The following is a 12631-nucleotide window of genomic DNA, read 5'->3' as shown; positions in this document are numbered from 1 at the left end:
TAACCCACTGTTCCTAGGCAGTCATTGAAATAAGAATTTGTTCTTTAACTGTCTTGCCTAGTTAAATAAAGGTAAAATAAAAAATGTGGATCAGAATACATTTGGGGACAGGATATACCTGGGACTTGGCTTGAGAAGCATGAATGCATGAATCCTTAATGGTGAAATTGCCACGTCCATTTGGGATATTACAACAATAAAGAAGTTACTGCAAACAACGAACACCTCGGACATAATTGCACACGCGATAAAACAGCAGCATACAGTGCCTTCAGAAAGTATTCAGACCCCTTTACTTTTTCCACATTTTGTTACGCTACAGCCTATCCAAACATGTATTAAATCGTTTTTTCCCCTCATCAATCTACACACAATACCCCATAATGACAAAGCAAAACCACGTTTTTAGACATTTTTTGTAATTAAAAAAATAAATAAAACGGATATCTAATTTACATAATTATTCAGACCCTTTACTCAGTACTTTGTTGAAGCACCTTTGGCAGCGATTACAGCCTCGAGTCTTCTTGGGTATGATGCTACAAGCTTGGCACACCTGTATTTGGGGAGTCTCTCCCATTCTTCACTGCAGATCCTCTCAAGCTCTGTCAGGTTGGATGGGGAGTGCTGCTGCACAGCTATTTTCATGTCTCTCCAGAGATAGTCGATCGGGTTCAAGTCCGGGCTCTGGCTGGGCCACTCAAGGATCTTTAGAGACATGTCCCGAAGCCACTCCTGCGAAATCTTGGCTGTGCGCTTACTTTAGGTCATTGTCCTGTTGGAAGGTGAGCCTTCGCCCTAGTCTGAGGAACTGAGCGCTCTGGAGCAGGTTGCCTGCCCTGCCTGCACCCTATTTCATAGCTCCACAATGAAATAGGGTGCAGGCAAGGCAGCAGGCTGTTAGCCAGCCTGCCAGCTTAGTGGAGTCTGCCACTAGCAGTCAGTGTAGTCAGCTCAGCTATCCCCATTGAGACCGTGTCTGTGCCTCGACCTAGGTTGGGCAAAACTAAACATGGTGGTGTTCGCCTTAGCAATCTCACCAGAATAAAGACCTCCTCCATTCCTGCCATTATTGAAAGAGATCGTGATACCTCACATCTCAAAATAGGGCTACTTAATGTTAGATCCCTCACTTCCAAGGCAGTTATAGTCAATGAACTAATCACTAATCATAATCCTGATGTGATTGGCCTGACTGAAACATGGCTTAAGCCTCATGAATTTACTGTTAAATGAGGCCTCATCTCCTGGTTACACTAGTGACCATATCCCCCCCCCGTGCATCCCGCAAAGGCAGAGGTGTTGCTAACATTTACGATAGCAAATTTCAATTTACAAAGAAAAAAAAAACCTAAGTTTTCGCCTTTAGAGCTTCAAGTCATGACATCTATACAGCCTACAATTATCACTTTTTATAGCTACTGTTTACAGGCCTCCTGGGCCATATACAGCGTTCCTCACCGAATTCCCTGAATTCCTATCGGACCTTGTAGTCATAGCAGATAATATTTACATTTTTGGTGCCTTTAATATTCACATGGAAAAGTCCACAGACCCACTCCAAAAAGCTTTCGGAGCCATCAGTGGGTTTTGTCCAACATGTCTCCGGACCTACTCACTGCCACAGTCATACTCTGGACCTAGTTTTGTCCCATGGAATAAATGTTGTGGATCTAAATGTTTTTCCTCATAATCCTGGACTATCCGACCACCATTTTATTATGTTTGCAATCGCAACAAATAGTCTGCTCAGTCCCCAACCAAGGAGCATCAAAAGTCATGCTATAAATTCTCAGACAACTTAGACAGCACACGGTGGCCATCATTCACGAGTGATAATATGGGCCATTATCACGTACCTGTCGGAACAGGGGCAGAGGAATAAAATACATGTCATTGAATAGCGACTGCAAGAGGTTTTTCCCACGGTTCATTTAAATGCCAGCCAGGTAGGCTACTCTGGTTGTAAAGAGACGCAATGTGCTTAATATTGGGCCTAGCCTATAGAAAGCTGATGTGACCTGCTCTTTTTAAAAAGAGGCCATTAAAACTCTGTTTTCTTGCATAGCATAACCTATAGAAATGTGGTGCAACATAGGCTTTTCATTCTATGCATCGACCAGCTATGAGGAGCTGGCTCTCGCTGCACACCAGGTGATCCTAGTCCGCTCAAACTCTGAATGCCATTGCTCTCATGAAGTGATTGATTTGTTTTTCTATTGCATTTGCATCGATGTCAGTGTGATTAGCGAGACAATGGAGCGCTGAGTACCAGGCCATTAGCAAGTTTGGTAGGCTACTAATGACCATCAGTGGCATCAAAGCACAGTTTTGGAGAAGCCCAGTTACAGTGACTGTGTAAGGGTCTGTGTGTAGCTGGTGCAGAGGAGTCAGGCGCAGGACAGCAGAGATGACTAAATAAAAGTAAGATGTGGTGTGTAAGACAGACAAAACAAATGGAAAATGAAAAGTGGATCAGCGGTGGCTAGAAGGCCTGTGACGTCGACCGCCAAAAGCCGCTCGACCGCCGAAAGCCGCCCGAACAAGAGGGCCCAACTTCGGCGGAAGTCGTCACAGACTCAATGGTCACGTGGAAATTGACTGCGGTCATGAAATTAAACTACTATGTACATTCACAACTATTTTGTTTCCCAAATACTTCCAACGATATGTATTTTTAGTTAAGTAAACTTTCCAAATGGTATTTTGAAATGCATTCCAATATTCAACTATTTGTTTTTTCAAATAAAGGTTATCTAAATATTAGTTATAAAATGTGTTAAAAAGTCATTGAAGTACCTAAAATAGTATCTGAACCCAGGTCTGAAACATACCTACATCCATGTATTGTCCTCTCTGTGCAGGAGTACCTGTTCAGGCTGGTCCCTGGCTATGTGGACTCAGGGAAAGGGAAATGTTCCTATGACCCGCTGCAGGAGAATGCTGTGGCCCTTATCAGTGAGACCTCTTCTTGTCTGTTCATCATAACAGTTCCCACCACATTTAACACCATAGTACCCTCCAAACTCAACAACAACAACCACCCGAGCCACTCCCTGTTCACCCCGCTATCAACCAGAAGGAGAGGTCAGTACAGGTGAGTCAAAGCAGTGACTGAGAGACTGAAAAACAGCTTCTATCTCAAGGCCATCAGACTGTTAAACAGCCACCACTAACATTGAGTGGCTGCTGCCAAGAAACTGACTCAACTCCAACCACTTTAATAATGGAAATTGATGTAAAAAATGTATCACTAGCCACTTTAAACAATGCCACTTTTATGTTTACATACCCTACATTACTCATCTCATATGTATATACTGTACTCAATACTATCTACTGCATCTTGCCTATGCCGTTCTGTACCATCATTCATTCATATATCTTTATGTACATATTCTTTATCCCTTTACACTTGTGTGCCGGTACTTCCGGCGCCGACAGAGATGGCCGCCTCGCTTCGCGTTCCTAGGAAACTATGCAGTTTTTTGTTTTTTTTACGTGTTATTTCTTACACTAGTACCCCAGGTCATCTTAGGTTTCTTTACATACAGCCGAGAAGAACTACTGAATATAAGATCAGCGTCAACTCACCATCAGTACGACCAAGAATATGTTTTTCGCGATGCGGATCCTGTGTTCTGCCTTACAACCAGTGTAACCGAGTGGATCACATGCAGCGACCAAAAAAAAAACGACTCAGAAAAAGAGGGAAACGAAGCGGTCTTCTGGTCAGACTCCGGAGACGGGCACATCGTGCACCACTCCCTAGCATTCTTCTTGCCAATGTCCAGTCTCTTGACAACAAGGTTGATGAAATCCGAGCAAGGGTAGCATTCCAGAGGGACATCAGAGACTGTAACGTTCTTTGCTTCACGGAAACATGGCTAACTGGAGAGACGCAATCCGAAGCGGTGCAGCCAGCGGGTTTCTCCACGCATCGCGCCGACAGAAACAAACATCTTTCTGGTAAGAAGACGGGCGGGGGCGTATGTCTTATGGCCAACGTGACATGGTGTGATGAAAGAAACATACAGGAACTCAAATCCTTCTGTTCACCTGATTTAGAATTCCTCACAATCAAATGTAGACCGCATTATCTACCAAGAGAATTCTCTTCGATTATAATCACAGCCGTATATATCCCCCCAAGCAGACACATCGATGGCTCTGAACGAACTTTATTTAACTCTCTGCAAACTGGAAACGATTTATCCGGAGGCTGCATTCATTGTAGCTGGGGATTTTAACAAGGCTAATCTGAAAACAAGACTCCCTAAATTTTATCAGCATATCGATTGCGCAACCAGGGGTGGAAAGACCCTGGATCATTGTTACTCTAACTTCCGCGACGCATATAAGGCCCTGCCCCGCCCCCTTTCGGAAAAGCTGACCACGACTCCATTTTGTTGATCCCTGCCTACAGACAGAAACTAAAACAAGAAGCTCCCACGCTGAGGTCTGTCCAACGCTGGTCCGACCAAGCTGACTCCACACTCCAAGACTGCTTCCATCACGTGGACTGGGAGATGTTTCGTATTGCGTCAGACAACAACATTGACGAATACGCTGATACGGTGTGCGAGTTCATTAGAAGGTGCGTTGAAGATGTCGTTCCCATAGCAACGATTAAAACATTCCCTAACCAGAAACCGTGGATTGATGGCAGCATTCGTGTGAAACTGAAGGCACGAACCACTGCTTTTAATCAGGGCAAGGTGTCTGGTAACATGACTGAATACAAACAGTGCAGCTATTCCCTCCGCAAGGCTATCAAACAAGCTAAGCGCCAGTACAGAGACAAAGTAGAATCTCAATTCAACGGCTCAGACACAAGAGGTATGTGGCAGGGTCTACAGTCAATCACGGACTACAGGAAGAAACCCAGCCCAGTCACGGACCAGGATGTCTTGCTCCCAGGCAGACTAAATAACTTTTTTGCCCGCTTTGAGGACAATACAGTGCCACTGACACGGCCTGCAACGGAAACATGCGGTCTCTCCTTCACTGCAGCCGAAGTGAGTAAGACATTTAAACGTGTTAACCCTCGCAAGGCTGCAGGCCCAGAGCATCCCCAGCCGCGCCCTCAGACCAGCTGGCCGGTGTGTTTACGGACATATTCAATCAATCCCTATACCAGTCTGCTGTTCCCACATGCTTCAAGAGGGCCACCATTGTTCCTGTTCCCAAGAAAGCTAAGGTAACTGAGCTAAACGACTACCGCCCGTAGCACTCACATCCGTCATCATGAAGTGCTTTGAGAGACTAGTCAAGGACCATATCACCTCCACCCTACCTGACACCCTTGACCCACTCCAATTTGCTTACCGCCCAAATAGGTCCACAGACGATGCAATCTCAACCACACTGCACACTGCCCTAACCCATCTGGACAAGAGGAATACCTATGTGAGAATGCTGTTCATCGACTACAGCTCGGCATTCAACACCATAGTACCCTCCAAGCTCGTCATCAAGCTCGAGACCCTGGGTCTCGACCCCGCCCTGTGCAACTGGGTACTGGACTTCCTGACGGGCCGCCCCCAGGTGGTGAGGGTAGGCAACAACATCTCCTCCCCGCTGATCCTCAACACTGGGGCCCCACAAGGGTGCGTTCTGAGCCCTCTCCTGTACTCCCTGTTCACCCACGACTGCGTGGCCATGCACGCCTCCAACTCAATCATCAAGTTTGCGGACGACACAACAGTGGTAGGCTTGATTACCAACAACGACGAGACGGCCTACAGGGAGGAGGTGAGGGCCCTCGGAGTGTGGTGTCAGGAAAATAACCTCACACTCAACGTCAACAAAACTAAGGAGATGATTGTGGACTTCAGGAAACAGCAGAGGGAACACCCCCCATCCACATCGATGGAACAGTAGTGGAGAGGGTAGCAAGTTTTAAGTTCCTCGGCATACACATCACAGACAAACTGAATTGGTCCACTCACACAGACAGCATCGTGAGGAAGGCGCAGCAGCGCCTCTTCAACCTCAGGAGGCTGAAGAAATTTGGCTTGTCACCAAAAGCACTCACAAACTTCTACAGATGCACAATCGAGAGCATCCTGGCGGGCTGTATCACCGCCTGGTATGGCAACTGCACCGCCCTCAACCGTAAGGCTCTCCAGAGGGTAGTGAGGTCTGCACAACGCATCACCGGGGCAAACTACCTGCCCTCCAGGACACCTACACCACCCGATGCTACAGGAAGGCCATAAAGATCATCAAGGACATCAACCACCCGAGCCACTGCCTGTTCACCCCGCTGTCATCCAGAAGGCGAGGTCAGTACAGGTGCATCAAAGCTGGGACCGAGAGACTGAAAAACAGCTTCTATCTCAAGGCCATCAGACTGTTAAACAGCCACCACTAACATTGAGTGGCTACTGCCAACACACTGTCAATGACACTGACTCTACTCCAGCCACTTTAATCATGGGAATTGATGGGAAATGATGTAAATATATCACTAGCCACTTTAAACAATGCTACCTTATATAATGTTACTTACCCTACATTGTTCATCTCATATGCATACGTTGATACTGTACTCTATATCATCGACTGCATCCTTATGTAATACATGTATCACTAGCCACTTTAACTATGCCACTTGGTTTACATACTTATCTCATATGTATATACTGTACTCGATATCATCTACTGTATCTTGCCTATGCTGCTCTGTACCATCACTCATTCATATATCCTTATGTACATATTCTTTATCCCCTTACACTGTGTATAAGACAGTAGTTTTTTTTGGAATTGTTAGTTAGATTACTTGCTCGTTATTACTGCATTGTCGGAACTAGAAGCACAAGCATTTCGCTACACTCGCATTAACATCTGCTAACCATGTGTATGTGACAAATAAAATTTGATTTGATTTGATTTAGTAATTGTGGAATTGTTAGGTTAGATTACTCGTTGGTTATTACTGCATTGTCGGAACTAGAAGCACAAACATTTCGCTACACTCGCATTAACATCTGCTAACCATGTGTATGTGACAAATAACATTTGATTTGATTTGATACCTGAGCGCTGAAGCAAGCTTCCAGACAATTGGAACGGAAATGGCGCCACACCAAACTGGAAGTCTTCCGACTCGCTTGGAAAGACAGTACCGTGCAATATCAAAGAGCCCTCACTGCTGCTCGATCATCCTATTTTTCCAACTTAATTGAGGAAAATGAGAATAATCCTACATTTATTTTTGATACTGTCGCAAAGCTAACTAAAAAGCAGCATTCCCCAAGAGAGGATGGCTTTCACTTCAGCAGTAATAAATTCATGAACTTCTTTGAGGAAAAGATTATGATCATTAGAAAGCAAATTAAGGACACCTCTTTAAATCTGTGTATTCCTCCAAAGCTCAGTTGTCCTGAGTCTGCACAACACTGCCAGGACCTAGGATCAAGGGAGACACTCAAGTGTTTTAGTGCTATATCTCTTGACACAACGATGAAAATAATCATGGCTTCTGAACCTTCAAGCTGCATACTGGACCCTATTCCAACTAAAGTACTGAAAGAGCTGCTTTCTGTGCTTGGCCCACCTATGTTGAACATAATAAATGGCTCTCTATCCACCGGATGTGTACCAATCTCACTAAAAGTGGCAGTAATAAAGCCTCTCTTGAAAAAGCCCAACCTTGACCCAGAAAATATAAAAACTATCAGCCTATATCGAATCTCCCATTCCTCTCAAATATTTTAGAAAAAGCTGTCACTGCCTTCCTGAAGACAAACGATGTATACGAAATGCTTCAGTCTGGTTTTAAACCCCATCATAGCACTGAGACTGCACTTGTGAAGGTGGTAAATGACCTTTTAATGGCATCAGACCGAGGCTCTGCATCTATACTCGTGCTCCTAGACCTTAGTGCTGCTTTTGATACCATCGTTCACCACATTCTTTTGGAGAGATTGGAAACCCAAATTGGTCTACACGGACAAGTTCTGACCTGGTTTAGATCTCATCTGTCAGAAATATATCAGTTTGTCTCTGTTAATGGTTTGTCCTCTGACAAATCAACTGTACATTTCGGTGTTCCTCAAGGTTCCGTTTTAGGACCACTTTTGTTTTCACTATATATTTTACCTCTTGGGGATGTCATTCGAAAACATAATGTTAACTTTCACTGCAATGCGGATGATACACAGCTGTACATTTCAATGAAACATGGTGAAGCCCCAAAATTGCCCTCACAGCCTGTGTTTCAGACATAAGGAAGTGGATGGCTGCAAACGTTCTACTTTTAAACTCGGACAAAACAGAGATGCTTGTTCTAGGTCCCAAAAAACAAAGAGATCTTCTGTTGAATCTGACAATTAATCTTGATGGTTGTACAGTCGTCTCAAATAAAACTGTGAAGGTCCTCGGCATTACTCTGGACCCTGATCTCTCTTTTGACAAACATATCAAGACTGTTTCAAGGACATCTTTTTTCCATTTATGTAACATTGCAAAAATCTGAAATTTTCTGTCCAAAAATTATGCAGAAAAGTAAATCCATGCTTTTGTTACTTCTAGGTTAGACTACTGCAATGCTCTACTTTCCGGCTACCTGGATAAAGCACTAAATAAACTTCAGTTAGTGCTAAATACGGCTGCTAGAATCCTGACTAGAAGCAATAAATGTGATCATACTACTCCAGTGCTAGCCTCACTACACTGGCTTCCTGTTAAGGCAAGGACTGATTTCAAGGTTTTACTGCTAACCTACAAAGCATTACATGGGCTTGCTCATACCTATCTTTCCGATTTGGTCCTGCCGTACATAGCTACACGTACGCTATGGTCACAAGACGCAGGCCTCCTTAATGTCCCTAGAATTTCTCAGCAAACAGCTGGAGGCAGGGCTTTCTCCTATAGAGCTCCAATTTTATGGAATGGTCTGCCTACCCATGTGAGAGACGCAGACTCGGTCTCAACCTTTAAGTCTTTATTGAAGACTCATTTCTTCAGTAGGTCCTATGATTGAGTGTAGTTTGGCCAAGGAGTGTGAAGGTGAACGGAAAGGCACTGGAGCAACGAACCGCCCTTGCTGTCTCTGCCTGGCCAGTTCCCCTCTCTCCACTGGGATTCTCTGCCTCTAACCCTATTACAGGGGCTGAGTCACTGGCTTACTGGTGCTCTTCCATGCCGTCCATAGGAGGGGTGCGTCACTTGAGTGGGTTGAGTCATTGATGTGGTCTTCCTGTCTGGGTTGGCGCCGTGGTGGAGATCTTTGTGGGCTATACTCGACCTTGTCTCAGGATGGTAAGTTGGTGGTTGAAGATATCCCTCTAGTGGTGTGGGGGCTGTGCTTTGGCAAAGTGCCTTTTTGGCCCTGTCCGTGGGTATCATCGGATGGGGCCACAGTGTCTCCTGACGCCTCCTGTCTCAGCCTCCAGTATTTATGTTGCAGTAGTTTATGTGTCGGGGGGCTAGGGTCAGTCTGTTATATCTGGAGTATTTCTCCTGTCTTATCCAGTGTCCTGTGTGAATTTAGGTATGCTCTCTTTAATTCTCTCTTTCTTTCTTTCTTTCTCTCTCTCAGAGGACCTGAGCCCTAGGATCATGCCTCAGGACTACCTGGCATGATGACTCCTTGTTGTCCCTAGTTCACCTGGCCGTGCTGCTGCTCCAGTTTCAACTGTTCTGCCTGCGGCTATGGAACCCTGACCTGTTCACTGTGATTACTATTATTTGTCCATGCTGGTCATTTATGAACATTTGAACATCTTGGCCATGTTCTGTTATAATCTCCAGCCAGCACAGCCAGAAGAGGACTGGCCACCCCTCATAGCCTGGTTCCTCTCTAGGTTTCTTCCTAGGTTTTGGCCTTGCTAAGGAGTTTGTCCTAGCCACCGTGCTTCTACACCTGCACTGCTTGCTGTTTCGGGTTTTAGGCTGGGTTTCTGTACAGTATTTTGTTATATCAGCTGATGTAAGAAGGGCTATATAAATACATTTTATTTTTCATCAAGGATCTCTCTGTACTTTGTTCCATTCATCTTTGCCTCAATCCCAACTAGTCTCCCAGTCCCTGCCACTGAAAAACATCTCCACAACATGATGCCACCACACCATGCTTCACCGTAGGCATGGTGCCAGGTTTCCTCCAGATGTGACGCTTGGCATTCAGGCCAAAGAAACCAATCTTGGTTTCATCAGACCAGAGAATCTTGTTTCTCATAGTCTGAGAGTCTTTAGGTGCCTTTTGGCAAACTCCAAGCGGGCTGTCATGTGCCTTTTACTGAGAAGTCGGGTCCGTCTGGCCACTCTACCATAAAGGCCTGATTGGTGGAATGCTGCAGAGATGGTTGTCCTTCTGGAAGGTTCTCCCATCTCCACAGAGGAACTCTGGAGCTCTGTCAGAGTGACCAAGGCCATTCTCCCCCAATTGCTCAGTTTGGCCGGGTGGACAGCTCTAGGAAGAGTCTTGATGATTCCAAACATCTTCCATTTAAAAATGGAGGCCACTGTGTTCTTGGGTACTTTCAATGCTGCAGAAATGTTTTTGTACCCTTCCCCAAATCTGTGCCTCAACACAATCCTGTCTTGGAGCTCTACAGACAAATCCTTCGACCTCATGGCTTGCACTGTCAACTGTGGGACCTTATATAGGCAGGTGTGTGCCTTTCCAAATCATGTCCAATCAATTGAATTTAACACAGGTAGACTCCAATCAAGTTGTAAAAACATCTCAAGGATGATCAATGGAAACAGGATGCACCTGAGCTCAATTTAGAGTCTCATAGCAAAGGGGCTGAATACTTATGTAAATAAGGTATTTCTGTTATTTTATTTTTCAGAAATGAGAAAAAAATGTCTAAAAACCTGTTTTCGCGTTCTCATTATGGGGTATTGTGTGTAGATTGCTCAGGAAAATGTTTTGTTTATTCAATTTTAGAATAAGGCTGTAATATAACAAAATGTGGAAAAGTCAAGGGGTCTGAAAACTTTATGAAGGCACTGTATGTACTACCATTTTACCCCCAGTGTTCCCCACCTCTGCTTGTCAACAAAACTATAACAACCGTGGGCCAGACAGCTGTTTGCCCTTACTGCGGAATTTATCTTTAAGGACATGCAATGTACTGTCACACAGTAAAGAGCAAAGGGAGCCAGACACCTCTCTTTTTGCAAATGTGAGGTGAGCCAAGAAGAGGTCTTCACGGGTCCATCAGACACGAAATTCCAAGATCTGACCTGGGACACGAGTGGATCCGGTTCCTAAATTCTGTCTTGTCTCGGATCTGGGTCGGGTCTGATATAATTGCCACGGATCTCGGGTATGTGCAATTAAAATTGATTTCCAAACTGGACCCGTTTGAACCCGTCCTTTGTTAATTTAATGTGTGTGAGGTGATGAGGAAACTGTGAGAGCTTGTTATCTGTGTCAGTCAATTGAAACTCAATGAAACACATAGCTTAGGTCGGCCAGGTACAGGAGAACCTTGTTCCAGCCGCTCACCTCATGTGCGCTTGCTGCTGAGGAGAGAGAGAGAGAATCCTTGACCTATGCTGCTGTGCTGTTGATTGCAAAGATGGAGGTCTTTTTCATGGAGATAAAATGAAAGCGCTGAGAAACAGTATAGTGAAAAGAAGCCGACAAGGGGTATGTCCTTCATGTGGACAAATTTGTATATTGTACTGGACAAAGACAGAGATCTTGCATCTAATAAAACATCAGAAGGCAGTTCGCACTGGCACTCCCTTGAACTCCAACAGCTGAACTTGATGTGAGGAATGTTTTAGGCTACCAAAGTTACTCCTATAATCTAACAATATAATGCTTATCTTATAAAATATTCTGATTGAAAATATATGAATTAGCCTCCTTCTGTAGGCCTATGTCTGTATAGCAGTAGGCCTAGGCTAGTAGGCTAGCCGACAAGGATAAAGAAGTGCATGTCGGTGTCAGGAACAATCAATCAATAAAATATATTTATGAAGCCCTTTTTACATCAGCAGATGTCACAAAGTGCTATAAAGAAATCCATCCTAAAACCCCAAACAGCAAGCAATGCAGATGTAGATGCACGGTGGCTAGGAAAAACTCCCTAGAATGGCAGGAACCTAGGAAGAAACCTAGAGAGGAACCAGGCTCTGAGGGGTGGCCAGTCCTCTTCTGGCTGTGCCGGGTGGAGATTATAAAAGTACATGGCAATTTAAGGCCAGATTGTTCTTCAAGATGTTCAAACGTTCATAGATGACAAGCAGGATCAAATAATAATCACAGTGGTTGTAGAGGGTAAAACAGGTCAGTACCTCAGGAGTAAATGTCAGTTGGCTTTTCATAGCCGAGTATTCAGAGGTCGAGACAGCAGGTGCAGTAGAGATTCGAAAACAGCAGGTCCGGGACAAGGTAGCATGTCCGATAAACAGGTCAGGGTTCCCTAGCCGCAGGCAGAACAGTTGAAACTGGAGCAGCAGCATGACCAGGTGGAGCGGGGACAGCCAGGAGTCATCAGGCCAGGTAGTCCTGAGGCATGATCCTAAGGCTCAGGTTCTCCGGGAAGGGAGGGAGAGAGAATTAGAGGGAGCATACTTAAATTCCCAGGGGACACCAGATAAGACAGGAAAATTACACCAGATATAACAGACTGACCCTCCAACACATAGACTAATGCAG

At 44.9% G+C, this 12631-nt stretch overlaps 1 protein-coding gene across 1 annotated transcript in view; it reads right to left on the bottom strand.

Annotated features, from left to right (window-relative positions):
- The window catches only part of LOC112233057 (semaphorin-3F-like), a 104546-nt gene that overhangs the window by 19748 nt on the left and 72167 nt on the right, over nucleotides 1-12631 (bottom strand). The window lies entirely within an intron of this gene.

The sequence above is a fragment of the Oncorhynchus tshawytscha genome, linkage group LG16 (genome assembly GCF_018296145.1).
Source record: "Oncorhynchus tshawytscha isolate Ot180627B linkage group LG16, Otsh_v2.0, whole genome shotgun sequence".
Taxonomy (NCBI): domain Eukaryota; kingdom Metazoa; phylum Chordata; class Actinopteri; order Salmoniformes; family Salmonidae; genus Oncorhynchus; species Oncorhynchus tshawytscha.
The sequence above is the reverse complement of the archived record's forward strand: the minus strand, read 5'-3'. Positions and strand labels throughout refer to the sequence as shown.